Source organism: Tenrec ecaudatus, chromosome 6 (genome assembly GCF_050624435.1).
Source record: "Tenrec ecaudatus isolate mTenEca1 chromosome 6, mTenEca1.hap1, whole genome shotgun sequence".
NCBI lineage: Eukaryota > Metazoa > Chordata > Mammalia > Afrosoricida > Tenrecidae > Tenrec > Tenrec ecaudatus.
In genome coordinates, this window is record NC_134535.1 from 67,483,836 (window position 1) to 67,501,929 (window position 18,094).

Here is an 18,094-nt window from a genome sequence, read left to right on the forward strand (position 1 = left end):
TTCCAAATAGGTGTCTTCTATTTATAATTAAGCTTCAGACCAAAGAACTAAACTCACTGCCATTGCATTGATTCCAACTCATAGGACCTTACAGGCTATAGTAGAACTGTCTCTGTGGGTTTACAGAGTGTAACTCTTTACAGGCGGAGAAAGCCTCTTCTTTCTCCCGTGGAGCAGCTGGTAGTTTTGAACGGCTGACCTTTTGGTTAACAGTCCAGTACTCCTACAATTAAGCTTACTCATCAGTATTATGAGTGAAATATTTTTCCATTGTAAATTCTATTGTTACATAGGAGGTATAATGATTTATATGCATTTGTATAATCCAATTACATTTCTAAACCCTGTTATTAGTTGAAGAGTCTGATACATATGTTGGTGTGTTACAGGCTTATTAGAGAGTGTTCTTGGGCTCAATACTGTGGCGGGAATGGACAGAGCAGACTTGGCAGAGGAGCTGGGTGAGCATCAGTGACCAGGACCAGCTCTAACACTGGGCGGGCTCTTCTGAGGCTTCTCTACTGAGAAGGTACGGGAATTTTATAGCTTGGGGGAAATTTGCCATTGAGTACATGCAACTTTGGGTATAAATTTGAGTAAAGAAGCAATTGTTTTGTGTTCCACATGCTAGTCATCAAGCCAGAAAATATATGGATGGCACATAAATATATAAAGGTCCCCCTCTTCCCTTCATTTGTACAGTGCTTAATTTTGTTCTTGATTTACGGTGCTTAATTTTGTACAAAGCTGCCATTAGAATCCAGGGATATTTAAAGTAGAATGTCTCTCAATCACTCAGGCAAGCTGAGAAGCCATATAAAGTTCATTTGAAAGGGAAAAAAAATGAGTACGAAATATTTGAAAAGGGAAAATGATAAAGAAGATGACCTCACCAGAATATTAAAATGCATTGTGATAAATCAAGAATTAAAACGGTTAAAATTTTGTTTTTACCTTGAGGTGTAATTAACATATCATACATTTCAATATTCGGTCATACAAAGAAGGGCTGTGCGATCATCGTCACAATCAACCTCGGAACTTGTTTTCTTCTTTTACACATTGATGTTGCTTCCTCCTTTCTCGTCCCCTCCCTACTTGGTGTTCCCTGTTGATCATCGTCCTGTAATTGTCCTTGCACTTCCATCCACCTTGGTTCTCTGGATGGATGACTGTGCAAAATTAGGGCAGATGCCAAGCAAGGATCTGTTAACAATGACCATACAAAATGGATAGGCACCTCAATCTGTGAGAAAATAGAATGTTAGAAGTTTAGAATAAATTCACATTGAGTCCATAGGAAGATCAGAGCAAAAGATGCTACATTCTCGCCTAAGCACCATTGCTAAAATTTAGTTCACCATGCTCACCATCGGATTTTTGAGTTCTTGATGTTCCTTGCCTATGTGCATTGGGGGAAGCGCTGTAGGCTTATTCCAGGTAGTGACCCTGAAAATGGATTACCTGAAATTTCATTTGAGACAGTGGTGTTGTTCCTTTGTCTAGGTTTGGATCTTTTTCACTATCTTTGGATCACACAGGGTTGTGTGCTTGATGTAAGATGAAGAAAATGACTAGCATATAAATGTTAGAACTTAACATAAATTCAAGATAATATCCCAAATGAATGAGAAAGGGATAAATATTTAATTATGTTTGGAAAGTTATTTTAAAAATTCAAGTTATATTTGTACCTCACATAGTTTATTAAAGTTATAGCTAGATATATTGACTACATAAATAAAAAGAAGGCATAAAAATGCATGCTCATTTAGACAAATATCCAGATAAGGAAGTGTTTTTGTAGTCTAAAAGCATAAGAAAAACTTAAAAAGAAAATGGTAAATACTTTTATCTAGGTTAAAGAAAACTAGTCAAAGAATTCATAAAAAAACCTAATGATCAAATGCTTGGACTTAAAATACCTTATGTAAAGCATTCTAGCTTTTACAAATCAATGAAATCATTAATATGCCACAAAAATGAATAGATGGACATCTTCATGCTCTTCACATAATTATAAATTCAAAAGATCAATCTATTCATAAGCATATAAATAAATAGACTATATAAACACATGAAATGGTGGGAAGAATGCCCACAAACTATGCCACTGGGATGCAGAAATCTCCTGATGGGGTAATGAGTGACCCTACTCATGCTACAGGGCAGAATTACTTTTCTAAAAGTGATAAGCACTTTTTTTTCTAAAAGAAAGAGTTACTTTTCTAAAAGTGATATGCACTGTTATTTTTTATCTATTGTTCAACATAAGATGAACGGCATAAGATGCCTGCCCTCTTAGGTGTAGAAAGTTCTAAGGCCTTGGTGTCTTAACTAAACTGTAGAGGTGGTGGCATCAAGCACAAGTGACAGCAGCCTCACCACTCACACAAACAGACACAGGGCCACCAGTGGGAGGGGCAACAGAGTTTATGAAGGAAGAAATTTCTCTGGATTGTGAGTGGGAGAAATATCTTTCTTGGACATCCAAATTCATGTCAAAGACCACTCATGTAGTTTCTCAAGGAGCAGAGATGTGGACTCCAGATGTCTCTGAAGGAAATAAGTTCAAGAAGAAAATGGCAGATGCAAAGTAGTAGTCAGCAGGCATTTTTCTATTTCTTGTGTACTTTTTCTGGGAACAGTTAAAGGACTGTTGACCTATAATAAAAAGTGGAGATGTGAATTAGTAATATGGTCCCCATCCCAAATACCCATACTAGTGAAGAAGGAGGAAGAAAAAAGATAAAGATAAAATTATTGAATACTAAAATTCATGAAAATGTAAATATTAAAATATAACTCCTCCCACAATTATGGGGTTTACTGGGGGAAGTTAATAGGTTACAATTCAACATCAGAAATGCTTAGGATGCAGTTCTTCAGTTGGGACCATGTCTTCTCAGTTGTTACTCAAAGATACATTTCCCTCATGTCTTCAGTCTTTCAGATACAGAGTCTAAAATGTCTCTTTTTAAAAATGCTTCCAGTTGGCAGGGCTTGAGCAAAAAACAGTTTAATGTTGTCAAGGGTTAACCATTCTTTCATGTTATTACTGGGTTTACACACAGATACAATTTTTCTGAATAGCAATTTGACAATATATAATATGAATCTCTAGTAATAATTCTATTACTAGAAGACCTGAAAATTAATCAAAGGAGACTAGATTTAGTTCCCAGATAGTTAGCTCACAACTACTTATCAGATCAAAAGTTAGAAAAAAATATAAATGGACCACAATAGTGTGACTTTTCTTTTTTTAAAAAAAATTTTTTTTAGGGACTCATACAACTCTTATCACAATCCATACATAAATCAATTGGGTAAAGCACATCTGCACATTCTTTGCCCTCATCATTTTCAAAGCACCTGCTCTCCACTTAAGCCCTTTGCATCAGGTCCCCTTTTTTACCCCTCCTTCCCCACTCCCCGCTCCCTCATGAACCCTTGATAATTTATAAATTATTATTTTGTCATATCTTGCCCTGTCCAACGTCTTCCCTCACCCTCTTTTCTGTTGTCCATCCCCATGGAGGAGGTCACATGTAGATCCTTGTAATCAGTTCCCTCTTTCCAACCTACTCTCCCTCTATCTTCCCAGTATCTCTCCTCACACCCCTGGTCCTGAAGGTATCATTCGCCCTGGATTTCCTGTGCCTCCAGCTCCTATCTGCACCTGTGTACATCCTCTGCTCTAGCCAGACTTGCAAGGTAGAATTCGGATCATGGTAGTTGTGGGGAGGAAGCATTTATGAGCTGGAGGAAAGCTGTATTCTTCATCAGTGGTACATCACACCCTGACCGACTCATCTCCTCCCCTAGACTTTCTTCAATAAGCATGAACTGCTTTTATAGAGGGGGAAATAGAAAAAGAAGAAAAAGGATTGATTAGGCAATTTGTGTGTCAATGAGTATTATTAAATACTTTAATAATGAAAAGTTTAAAACTGTACTCAAGTCTAGATCACTTCTGACTCTCATGACCATGACCATGTAGGTCCACTGCCAAGACAAGGCAAAAACACTCTCCTTCAAGCACAGTTCATTTTTTTAAAGAAAGACATGTCATATAATATATTGCATTTTGGCAAATCACAACAAAATTAGAGGAAATTTCCACCCATCCAATTTTCCATTCACAAAATTCTCCTATTTTTAAACTGGCTGGAACATTCAGATGCAACCAAAAGGTTGCTTCTTCTCCCCAGTAGCCTCAGTCCATGCATTTGGATCCCTTGTGAACATGTCATGTTCAAGGAAAACAAATCCTCAAAAATGTAGTTATGAAAAAGGAGGGGGCCTGAGTGAAGGGGGATTTTAAGCTGATGTCATTTAAAAGAAGCACATGAAGAAGAGAAGCTCTGACATGGAGTGGGTTTAATTTCATGTCTTCCTTTTTAATTGAAAAATTCATGATAGGGTCAGATTCTAAAACGGTCAACAAAAACGAATAGTCCTTATTTAATACACTCTCCCAGGAAGGCTAATTTCGAATGTTTGGGATTTTGTTAAGAAAGAGGTCACAAATCTCTATCATCTTCTGCACAGAAACCACATCTAGTTGGTCACCAAGATCTGTATGTTTTCTTTCTAATAAATGCTTTTCAAATATCTTTTCCTCTTCTCATTTACCTACCACCACCACTGGGCTGAGCTACCACTGACTTTTATCTGATGAGTGTCACCCTGACCTCTTCACATGCGGCAGCAGCCGGAATCCATCCTTTGCAAGGCAGACAGACTGATGCTCTCAACTTGCAAATGCAGTCAGTTCAATTCCCTATTTAGCATTCTTAAAAGGTTCATGTGTTTGAAGTTAATGAAAACCAAAGCAGAGCGTTAATTCTGACTCAAGGAGACCCTACAAGACAGAGGAGAACTGTCCTCTCCTGCCCCTTCAACTGCTCTGATTTTGTTGTACTCTGGAAGCTTCTCTGTTGTCGTGCTGGAAGCTGTGCTGGGTGCTTAAAACAAAACAAACCCAAACCCAGAAAGGTCATCCAAAAGAAAAGAGCAGGGTCATCTAACTTCTTCATAATAAGTCCCACAAATAAGTCCTGTGTCCTTTGAGAAAGTTTATCAAAATGAGCCTGTTTGAATCCCTAAAAGAGTCACCCTAACCTTCGGCGCTGATTCCTATGCCTTGAATTTGGTCCACCAGCAGATCCTCTTGGAAGCTACTGTTTGGATTTGACCTTTATCCTTTTTTTTTGAAAGTCCCTTAACAACACTAACGCAAGTAAATTCCTGATAGAAGTAACTTTAGCTATTCACTGATCACAAAATCATGTTTATTTGTGGGGGTGGGGTGGGGCTAGGGAATAAACCTGTGCATGTATGAACTAGAACCCTCACAGTAATACTTTTTGACACATCTCCATATTAATAGAACCTGTGTGAGAATTTTAAGTGATGGCTTTGTTAGTTTGATTCTTCAAATACCCGCATAGTCTGTAAAGCTATTATTATTTTTCCTTGTAGAACTTCTAGATGATAGGGAATTATCCCACAAAGATAGGGCAGTTTCCCTTGAAACATAACCCAGTCACTTCATTTGGAATGCTATTAAAACCCGAGAACAACTACAGAGGAGATCACATTTATCATAGTTAATAAAAATTACTTAGGGGACACCAAGCTTGCACTTTGTCTCCTTTTGTCTAGAGGTTCAACTTCCTACATTGCTTTGCTAGATGAATATTCCCGGAACTTCACTGAGTGATTGCATCTATTTTATTTTGTCACTCATGAAAACTTGAGCTGTCAGGATTTATCTGCCATGCTTTCTACTTGTCTTCCAAGAAGCTGTTTGAGAACCTGAGCAGAGTCAAAGTTGAGGAAGCAGAGTCTAATCTATGGCCTCTCATGTGGAGATTGTTCTGATCTTCTGTAACACCAGATAAGGCCTCTTTGGGGCTGCTCATTCTCAGCAAGTTCCCCAGTGAGTAAAGCAGCAAGCAGCAGGGATGGGGTTTGTGCATGAATTATTTCTGGTTAAAAAAATTAGTTATTTTTGTTGTTTAGGGGCAATAATAACTCATATATTGACAATTCTTATGAAAATTATTTTGTCTCTGAGTCACTTAACTCTTGAAAGCAAGAATAGCATTAAATAACTAAAAGGTACATCAATTTTTTTTTCCTTTCAGATCTTCAGGATGTTTGACTTAAAATAAACCATCTTTCCCTTTAAAGACTAGTATTAGACACCTCACAGGTACCCTGGTTGCTTAGTGGTTATGTTTGGGCTACCTGGGAGGTTCACAGTTTAAAACCACCAGCCTCTCTGTAGGAGAAAGATGAGGCTTTCTACTCCACCATAGAGCTGCAGTCTCAGAACCCCCAGAGTCTCTTAACTACCCTGTCCCACAGGGGGGCCATGAATCAGAATTGATTAGATGGTGCTGAGCTTTTGAGTTTTCAATGACACTTCATCTCTAGTACCTTTTCCAAACTCTCTTGGAGATTTCAGTATTACAATATTTTTATGGGTCACATGAGTATAAAATTAATAATGATGATAATCATAGCTAAAGGGTATCAACCCATTTCTAGATGTCAGACAATGTGCAAAGTGCCTGGCTTGAATTATCTTTTTTAATATAAGATGGCCTACTAAATTGCATCCATCCAATCCAATTATATTAGATGCCATGCAATATTCTTGGAACCTCTCCTAATGCTTAGTCTTGTCCTAGTCACCAAAAGGGAAATAGGAGGTTGCAACATGTGTCCTGCCTCAATTGATTGCATAGCTAATGACTTTTTCTTATTTTACCCTTTTTTGCTTATATTTCAAATTGGGAAAAAAAAGTTTAGACAACTGACTGCCTCGAGGTCACACAAATTTCAAGGACTGGATGTAGGAGACAAATACATTTTTTTGGAAACGATTTTTCAGATATTCTGGGTCGTACATATTTGTTAAAATAGGATCATAAAGTGCATTCTATTTTGTGCTTTGGGTCAGCAATATATTTTACCCATATTTTCATGACAGTGGAGATGCTTCTATGAACACTCGACTGTCATGAACAGTGAATTCTCTGCATTTCTTTACAGCCCCCGAATTTTCAACAGAAGTTTCCATGTAAACTGGATGGAGGCCAAACAATTCTTGGGAGCTGTAGCACTCTGTTCTCTTGCCAGCTGTGCTTCCTCAAGTGAAAATCTAAGCCCAGAATTTTGGCCAGGTCTCTTTAGCAGATTTGTGGTCCATTCTCCTAGAATTGCATCAGGGTGTTGTTCGATTTGTGTGGCTCTATGAGTTCTGACCCAAAGCCGTTTTCAAGATCTGTTGTATCACAAGAATAAAATAAAACAGTGCTATATTAAGAAACAACTTAGAGTTTCCCCTCGATGGTTGGTTTTGGATCATATTATCATGAAAGAGCTACAAGAGAAATCTTGAACGTTCCATCCTAATTGGACGACTGCTATCTGTGGGAAAGTCCGCCTGACCAAAGAAAGGCAAATTCTCCTATTGTTTTCCATAGAGAGCCCACAAATGATCGCAAAACTATTAACTGCTTCCAAAACCTCTTCCCATTAACATCAAACAATCCCCCGCCCCAAAACCAGAAAAGCAACTTGGAAAATAGAAACAATTTCCCAGATTTATTACACGATGTGCCTTCATTGTATTTGAACATTAATCATTTAATTTTAATATCCCTAAATATAGTAAGATGCATGAATAAATTTAAAATTTTTTTCAAAGAAAGGATAAGTGGTTGATGTGGCTAATCTGATCTCTGCCTCTCTGGATTGACGATTTGGGTGTTAGGTAAGATTTTCAATTGCCATCTTTATTTGGAGTCTGCAGGCAGATAGGAGGGAGTGAAGATATTCAGCAATTCTTTAGCCATAGTTTGTTCTTAATAGTCTATGGTGAAATTCCCCTTTCAGAGCTTATGGCAAGGTCAGGGGAAAAATAGAGAAAATAGTTGTAAAACAAATGTATAATTTTTAGTTTAATAGACATGCATATACATACCACTATTAATATTCTATGTCATAGAGATGTACATATGCACAGGCTATTAATAAGATTTGAAAATTTCACAAAGAGGAAAATAGCATTTTCCTTTTATAGGGACTGAGAGTAAAATGCACAAAAATGTACAATGTCAAAGGTACTTCATCAGAGGAGGTCCCACTTCAACTGGGGGCAGTTTCTCATGTTGGAGGAAGAGGGAGAAGACTAGTCAGTTCTGAGTTACAGCATTGCTCCCCAGTCACCCCAAATCAATAGACACTCCTACAAGGGTGCCCAGTGAACCTTAATGGAAATCTAACTCCAGAGGTGGGAGTGGGCCATGTCTGTCTCAGAGAAAGTGATTTCACTTTTATTGGTGGGTAAACCAGGAGGGGGAACATGTTTTGGGGAAAACACTTAACATTGGTATATAGACCCTGGATGGGAGAGTACGCCATGTATTATATTCCTAATCAGGTTTTTTTAAATTGAGTTTCTATCTAGCCCTTGGTGAGTCAGGCCACGTGCCTGGCTGTCTATAGATAACCAGAACTTAGGACCGTCTCCTTCAGTGGTGCACACCATCCTTGATAGGTCACAGCAGAAGGATCTGATTTGGAAACCCCATTAGGAGAGTCAGACTTTACCTGTAAACACAACTGTAGCAGATTAAATGAACCCTACTGACACATGTGCATAGCTCATGGCACTGCTGACAGCAAGGTCAGCAGTTTGAAACCACCAGCCAACCCGAGGGAGAAAGACGAACTTTCTACTCCCATAAAACTCTCAGAAACTCAGTCCTGTCCTACAGGGTCACTATGAGTTGGCATAGACTTGATGGCAGAGAGTTTGGTTTGATTTGGTAGCAGATTAAAGGAACAGAAATATTCCCTTGATCTTAAGGCTGTGAGAAAAGCAAATGACTGCTGTCCCAAGGTGGTGGATTCAGAAGTTATTGGACTCTGGTTCAAATTTCTTGTTTGGACAGGGCTCAATAATTGGTAGGTAAATTAGCGACCTTCTATTTTCCCTTCCCATATTCTCTTTTATTTATTTTGTTTTAGTGCAGCAGGCTTACTAATTTCACACCAAGAAGACATTGCAGCCCAGTCAACCTCAGGCCCACAGATCTGATGCTAGCTGGGGCCCTTCAGACTCATGTAGCTGCAGACCAATGATCCCGAAGGGGAAGTGGGAAGCACAGAGATAACAGGCAGCTGGGTACCCAGTGGTGTGGGTCCAAGGTCAGTGAGAACATGGTGGGGTGCGGACAGCTTGGCGGTTGACTGCCAGGGTTAGTGGCCCACATGGGGTCATGCATGGAGGCAGACACAGGGTCCCAGCAGGGATGAAGGCAAAGGTGGCAACAAAAGAAGAAGAAGTAGTTCTGTCTGTCTCCCTTGTAGAAAAGTTCGCACCCCAAGGAGACATCATCAGATTGTGACCTGAATGACGGGTTGGACTTCCCTCCGACACTTTCACAGAAGTTGGCATAAAATCTAACTGCTACAAGATCTTGTTCATTAAGGCTAGGATGCCTTCTTGATATGAAATTACTTCTTGAGACTTGTCTGGAGGTGCAAGCAGGGAGTACAGCTACTCTATACTCTTGACCGAAGGACGGTCCTCCTCCTATCAGGGACGGTTGTTCTCTTCAACAGAGCCGCAGCTTCGGTGGAGATGCACAGGGAGTGGTGAGGGAGGAAGGGGACACCCACCTAGCCAGCCAGATCAGCCGAATAAATCCTGCCGATCAATTGGGTGACAGATGTCACAGCCAGAGCGCCCTCACATCCGAAATTACTTCTTGATATGAAGTTCTTTCTTTTTTTTTTTTTTTTTTACATTTTATTAGGGGCTCATCACAATCCATACATATACATACATCAATTGTATAAAGCACATCTGTACATTCTTTGCCCTAGTCATTTTCTTTTTTTTCCCTTTTCTTATTTTACATTTTATTAGGGGCTCATACAACTCTTATCACAATCCATACATATATACATCAATGAAGTTCTTTCTTATACATATATGAGTGTTATTGGTTTTAATTCTCTAGACAACCCATCCTAACACAGATCTTAAGGACTATTTCCAGGTATGAGATTTTAGGAACTGTAAATATAAAATAACAATATTATAATTGATATAAACAACAACAACAAAACTGCCATCAAGTTGATGTTGACTCCTAGTGACCCAAAAGGACAAGGCAGGACAATCCCTCTTAGTTTCCAAGAGATTATAACTGTTCATGGAAGTAGAAAGCCCCATCTTTCTCCTGTAGAGTAGCTGCTGGTTTCAAACTGTGGACCTTTTGGATCACAGCCCAACTTGTAACCACTACACTACCAGAGTTCCCTTACATTTGGGTCTAAATCAGCCGTTCTCAACATGTGGGTCGCGACCCCTGGGGGGGTGTCGAATGACCCTTTCACAGGGTTTACCCCATACATAACAGTAGCAAAATTACAGTTATGAAGTAGCAATAAAAATAATTTTGTGGTTGGGGTCACCACAACATGAGGAACTGTTTTAAAGGGTCACGGCATTAGGAAGGTTGAGAACCACTAGACTCTAAATCTACCACATAATCTTGTTCCACTTAATTCCTTTCTGGTCTAGTGTTGTTTCTTTTTTTTATTCTTTCTTGCTTTCTTTTAGACTTATTATTTTTGTCATTGTATTATTCCCTATTAGTAGTTTGGATTTTAATTAAGAAATTATATTTAATGGTGAGATTAACATTTTTTGCCAATTAAGAATAAAAGTGATAACATCAATTTGAAATTAAAGTTATTTATCAGTTAATTTGAGTTTCACCTAAATGTACTTTAGGAATTGTAACATGTACAAGTCAATTCACCCTATCCTGACTCTGAATTATTATATGTGTATGCAAAAAAGAAAAAGACAAATGGACAAACGAAAAACAAATCAATATCTCAGTTTCATGAAGTAAGAATGAGCAATTAAAAAGTATAAATGGAAGCAGAGGCCTCAGTGGACCTGCCAGGGCTGCGGAGTCCCAGAGGGAGCACGGGGTTCCGGGCGCTGCGCCACAGGGCACCTGCCTAAGTCACGGTGGAGACTGCAGCAAGACGGCTGACCCGGAATGGGGGCGGGGGGCATTAGCCTTCTCCAGCAAATGGTGGTCTGGGGCGCTGGAGCAGTGGTCACCTCTCTCTTCCCGACGGCCCTGGACGTGGTGAAGGTGCGTCTGTTGTCCCAGCGCCCCTCGGTGGCCACTGAAGTGAAGCCGCCCTCTGGTCTCTGGAGTGTCTCCTACACCCAGTGGCAGGGCCTCCTGGACTGCAGCGGGGGTCCCCGAGGCCCTCTCCCTGTGCCCGCGCCACCTGGGTTCAGGATCTTCTTTGATTCACCCGTACTAGGGATGCCTTGGTGAAGATTGTGTGGCACGAGGGCGCCAGGACTGTGCCAGTCACTGCCATCTGCTTCATTGCCCATGACCAACTCAAGATCTTCCTGTGTAGCAGAGCCTTGACCTCGACCTCTATGCCCCCCTGGTGGCTGGCACTCTGGCTCGCTTGGACACTGGGACTGGTGAGGACGAAGCTCCAGGCGCAGCACCTGTCCTTTGGGGAACTGGGCGCCTCTGTGCAGGCCGCAGGGGCTCGGGCGGCTGAGCTCCCTGTGGTTGGGCTGGGCCCCACTGCCCTGAGGGACATACTCTTCTCAGGCCTGTGTTGGTTCAACTATGAGCTGGTAAAGTACTGGCTGAGGGGACCCAGGCCAAAGGATCAGACATCCGTGGGCATCAGCTTTGTGGCTGGCTGCATCTCAGGGACAGCGGCAGCCACCCTGACCCTGCCCTTCACCGTGGTGAAGACTCAGCGCTAGGTCACGCTGGGCACAACGGAGGCTCTGAGTGAGGCCACTACAGGTTGACTCCACCTGGCTGCTGCTGTGGAGGATCCAGGCCGCCAAGTCAGCCACCAAAGGGCTCTTGGCAGGTTTCCTTCCCTGGATCATCAAGACTGCCCCTCTCGTGCAGTCATGATGGGCACTTAAGAGTTTGGCAAAACTTCTTGCAAAAGTTCAATCAGCAGCGGCTGCCAGGCCCTGGAAAGGGCCCAGGGACTGCCTTCTCCTGGGATGGGCTGTGGGCTGAAGGACACTGAGCCAAGTGCCTTTCCTCAGCACTGTGGCCTCTCCCCACTGACCACTCTCAGGCCTCCCTGAGCCCGGCCTTCTTCCCCGTGTGCCACGCACCCCGGGCTCAAGGATCCTCACTTTCTCATTCTGCAAGTTCAAGACCAAATTTGGCACCTGTTCCCCACATCCCTACCCCTGTATGTTTGCTGTCGGTGGGCCTGCCTCAATCTTCGCTACCCCCATTAATTCCTGATAGCTGAAGATGACCAAACAAACAAACAAAAATAAAACACAAATACTGCATCTGTATCTTGTTTAACTTATGTTCATAGCAGCCCACTAAAACATTACGGTTGTTACTATAATTTACTGAAATGAAAACTAATGGGTTTAAAATATTATGTTTATAGTTTGAGTATCCTATATGAACTTTTTATATGAACTATATGAACTAAATTAATTCCTAATCAAACTTGAAGCAATCAAACTAAATTAAACCTTATACTGACAATTTGGATGTGAAATTATTCAATTTCTTATGGATAATAATACAAGTCCATGAACTAAAGATTTCCCACCTGGAAATGGCTCTTAATAGTTCATTGGATTTAGTCTTAAGTTTCTTGATAGACTCTGTCAATTTCATTGTTTCTCCTCAAGGAACTGAGGCCAAGAGGAATTACATAGTGTTCTTCACCCCTGGCAACTATGGCATGACCGAGGGAAGAGGGAGAAGTGGGAATCTCACACGGGCACTGCGTGGCATGTAGCTAACAATTCTAATTGGGCATTTATGCGTTTGTCATTCCATGTCTTCAAAGTTAGGGAACTGCAAGTTCTTTCTGCTTCTCCACCAAAATCAGAGAGAAGTTTATACTAAAAAGGAAGGTTAAATCCAGCATTTCATGATTCCCAGTCTACTCATGACCTTTACTAACCCATTGGCTAGCGATGCCCAGAGTAACATAAATAAATAGCTGAGCGCATGCCCATTAGCCTAAAAACTGGCAATTCAAATCCACCTTCAGGTATCTCAGAAGAACTACTCCTGAAAGGCCACAACAATGGAAATCTTATGTATTGCAATTCTGCTTTGCAACTCGAGGGTCAATATCAGCTTAAGTCACCCCGACAGCAACTGGTTCACGCCAAAGCCAACGCCGGGCTCACTGCCATCAAGTCGATGCCAACACACAGCGAGCCTGTAGGAAAAGACAGAACTGCCCTGTGAGTTTCTGAGACCAACTGTTCACGGCAGTAAAAACTGCCCATCTTTCCTCCCGCTGAGCTGCTGGGGTCCCACTGCTGACCTTCCACATTGCAGGGACTGGGTAGCGAGAGGGCAAAAAATAAGATGAGAATGGAGATTGTTTTCAGATTTCAGTTCATGTGATTCCTCTGTGAGTCTCTCCGATTGCATTTCTCTGGCTTCACAAAGAGTTTCAAACTAATCCGTGTATTCTAATATAGATATTTTAATAGACAGTTGATTTACTATGCATTCCTTACAAAAATAATTCTGAAAGACAAGTTAATGGTCTCTGTAATCTCACCACATTTCATGGTCACTCCACTGGTAAAGAGGAGCCCATTTTTAATATATTATTTCACTTTGATTTTCTTCCTTAACATAAAAATTTAATTCCACAGGAAATAGACGGCATGGATGGAGGATTTAGGATGGATAATGTTCCGTTTGACTAAACATTCCCAAGTGAAGCAATTGAGTTAGGACTGAGTGCCATTCTGCATTCTGTCACCGTTGGGAAACTGGCTTTGAAAGTCCTGCCCAACTAGGTCCTATTGTTCACATCCCTCTAAACTGATATGTGCCAATAGTTTTCCTATTTGTTTTGGTGTGGAAAGAGTAGATCCCAAATTGGGTTATTAAGATAATTGTGAAAATTTTTTACAAATATTAAAGATTAACAAACTGGTTTATTGGATGATTTCATATCTCCATGGCAAATCAGTATTTAGAACTAAACATCACAATTAAAAATATTGTTGACACTCAGCCATTCCCACAAAAATCTATTTTGAGTATTCTGTTCACATTTTAGCTTTGGCTAGGTTGCAAGAGTGTCATTTATGATATAATAAAACATTTCAGGATTGGCTCTTTGCTGGCATGCTCTACTTTGGTATTTCTCAAACTAGAATCCTAAACCCCTATGGCCCACAGATACATTCTGTACAAGAGTGATGACATTTTGCGTTTTCTTTCAACGTTGCTGTGAGTAGCTGGTGAGTCTCTGCTGACGCAGGGAGTTCGCCTGTGCAGAGTAGACCTGTTCCCTAGGGTTTCCAAGGCTCTGACCTTTGAACTCAGGTCATCAGGTCTGTCTTCCGAGGGGTTTCTGGTTAGATTCACCAACCTTTCAGCAAGCATGAGGATAAATCAGAGTATTGCTAGCAGGGTTCCAATTCACATATGCATGAGTTTATTAAACATATGTTTAAACATGTCTCTGTGATCAACAATGGAGGCAAGACAAGTTTTCTCCGTTATACACTTGTCTTCAGCTTCCTAAAAAAGGTGCAGTAAGCAGTGGCTTTTGAGGCATCTGCTGGGCCAGTGAATTTCAGGGCAGAGTGGCCAGCTCAGAGGGTATGGCCACGGTGTTTTAGGATTCAAAAGGCGTGATAGTGATTTACTATCTTGAAGGATACAACACAATCCTGGGTGTTTGTTATAAAAAGTTTTCAGAAAATTGGCAACTACACAGGTGAGGCAAAGATCAGGAAAATTGTATCGGGAGTTTTTTCCCATCACAACATGGCTTCTTCTATGAGGGTAGCAAGAGCCTTCACACTGGAATTTCATAGTGAAACCTTACCCCATTGCCCCACAGCCTCTTCAGAATTCTTTTGTTGTTCAAATTAAAAAAAAATTAAAATGAGCAAATTTTGAGTCCCTCAAGGAGGCAAAAAGTCATTTTGACATGGTGTAACTTAAAAAGTGCAAAATTCGCCAGGAAAGGGTTAGAGAGCTGGCCATGCCATCTAGAAGGGAATAGACTAGGTGGAGGATTTGTTTTATAAAGATATTATGAGTTTGTAGCAATACATTTTTACTTACCTTCATATTGCCTTTCTTTCAGTCTTTCAGACTAATAAAATTATTGAATGATTTGCAATTGTAAAAATTTGAATCACAGTTCATATTTATTGCCTTCTTAGAACAAGAGAATCATTATTTTTTGATTTAATGAGTACAAAGCCTATTAATTAAGAGTCTCATATTTTGAATACTATAAAAATAATTAACATACTTTAAAATATGCCTTGAGGAACTCTAGAAGCTAGTTCTATGCATTGGGCTGTGATCCTTCAGTCGCTTCTTGGAAGCAAGACAGATTTCTACCCCCATAAACCGTTACAGTCTCATAAACTCACAGGGCAGTTGTACTTCGTCCTTCTGTAGCGATGAGTCAGCATTGACTCAATGGCACTGAGTGTGAGCTCTTTGTTTTTAATTTGCTTTAGAGAACACTAATAACAAATCAAAGGAAATATTTGTTCAGTGTTAATACATGTGCTAATTTAATTGCCAGATATTTTTTTCATGTACTTGGCCTTATTTGATATCTGCACATGTCTGAGCTCTGTGAGCCTCTTGTGCGGCAGTTTGTTATGAGGAGATGGCTTATGCCTTGCTGTGCTGCTGGGAGCTGGGCCATCATTACTTAAGTGTCTCCGGGGTCCCTCCTGGGGAATGGGTTTCAGCAGGGCTTCCAAACTAAGCACAGACCAGAGAGAAGGAGTAAGTGGTACACTTCTAAGGGGTCGACTAGAACAAACATTATGAATAGCAGTGTAACATGCCTGGCATCGTTCCCAGGAAGAACAGCCCCTCAGATTGGAAGGCACTCAAAATATGTCAAGGGAAGAACTACTTCTTAAAAGTGCAGTCAACCATCATGTGGTAGATGGAGTAAAACTTTGAGTACCTTCATGTGCTCATGGGCATGACTTAAAATGAGATGAAATAGCTGCAAGCATCCAGTAATAACTGGGATATGGAATGCACAAAGAATAAAAATAGCCAAGTTAGACGTTGTAAACAATAAAATGGAATGCAAAAAAAAAAGAACACTTTAGAAATTAGTGATCGGAAATGGGCTGGTATTGGCCATTTTGAATCAAACTATCATATGGTTTACTGTGCTCGAGTGACAAATTCCAGAAGAATGGTGCTGTGTTCATCATCTAAAGGAACATTTCAAGATCTGTCATGAAGCACCATGCTGTCTGTGTTCAGGTAATAGCGATACACCTACAAAGTGGATGACACGTTAACGGAAGTATTATTTAAAATTGCAGTGCCGAGGGTCTTAAAGGCTTGTTTCCAAGCAAACAACCATCTAAGTGAGATGTCAACTAAGTCCACATGGAAGAAGCGCACCGACATCAGTAACTGAAGGATTATAAATCATATAAACTGAAGCAGAAGGAGGAAATAGTACCAGAGCCTAAATTGTGAGATTCTGGTGTACAGAAGGCTACGCAGGACAGTGGAAGCCCAAGACACATCTGCGACATCTCCCCAGGAATAAGCCTCCAGTGATTTCCCTCTAGTAATAACAGAAGGATGGGAAGAAATTGGTTACCAAACAGAGTGCATTAGGGAGATGACTACAGGAGATCAAAATGACAAACCTGACCTGAATGGTTGTGACCCTGTCAGTGGATACCCACTCTGAGGAAAATTGGGCCTGATCTAGTTTTCAACATTTTCTGGATTTTTTTCCCCATACTGGGGCTTATCTCAGATATATTTTGTCACTCATTGGAGGTAACCTGCTTGAATTCGTGTTTTCTGGTTTTCAGTATCGGAGACCCCGGACTGATGATAGAGACAGCAAGTAGTGTAAGGGTTCCTGGGGGCTTCCTCTGGGGAGGGAGGTAAAGGGGAGCTGATATCAAGGAGTTCAAGAAAGAAGAGAATGTTTTGAAACTGGTTGTGGAAGCAAATGCACAATGCTGCTTGATGTGATTCAACTATAGCAATGATAGCTGTGTTTGCTCTCAATAAAATGGTTTTAAAAAATAAATAATTGCCAAACGCTAATACTAATGATGAAATTGAGGAATTCTACCAACTTCTTCAGACTGAAATTGATCAAACGTGGAATTCATGGATCATTACTGGTGATTGGACTACAAAGTTGAAACCAAAGAGGAAAAATCAGTTGTAGGAAAAAGTGGGTGAAGGGAGACGTCGGTCAGGGCAAGATATGACAAAATAATAATTTATAAATGATCAAGGGCTCATGAGGGAGGAGGGAGGAGGGAGGAGAAGAAATGAGGAGCTGATGCCAGGGGCTTAAGTGGAGAGCAAATGTTTTGAGAATGATGAAGACAATGAATGTACCCATGTGCTTTACACAATTGATGTATGTACGGATTGTGATAAGAATTGTATGAGCCCCTAATAAAAAGATAAACATATGGCCTTGGTTAGAAGTGAATTTTGCAATAACAAAAACGTATTCATTGCACATTTCATGTTCTAATTATTAACTGATGTTACAGCCATTTTTCTAATTTTGGGTCAGGAATGCCCATCAGTAAATGAAAGTCCTGAGTGCTTTGCTCCATCCATGCTACGTGATCGATGGACTTCACTTTGCCACACTAGCCCTTTCCCAGTGGTATTTTTAGTGTCTTCCAAACGCTGGAGCTCATTTGGCACAATGTCAGATAATATTCTGCTGCCGTTCATATGGTTCTCAGTGGCTGGCCTAGTCCGTTTTTGTTTGGAAGTTCTGAAATCTGCCCTCCCCCCCATCGGGGACTCTGCTGGCATTTGTAGTACCTGTGGTATAGATTCTAGTCTAGCAACACACAAGTCACCACTGACAGATGAATGATGCTTTATAACTTTATAGAATATGGAATTTCCAATTTGTCAGCATTACCTAGTTAATGTATTAATATTATTTTCTGTTTTAAAATAAATGTTTTCTATTAGTATTATGACCA

At 40.5% G+C, this 18,094-nt stretch overlaps 1 pseudogene; it reads left to right on the forward strand.

The window, feature by feature from the left end:
* The first annotated feature begins 11,105 nt into the window (after positions 1-11,105).
* On the forward strand, positions 11,106-12,132 carry LOC142451429 (mitochondrial glutathione transporter SLC25A39-like; annotated as a pseudogene).
* Positions 12,133-18,094: the final 5,962 nt, after the last annotated feature.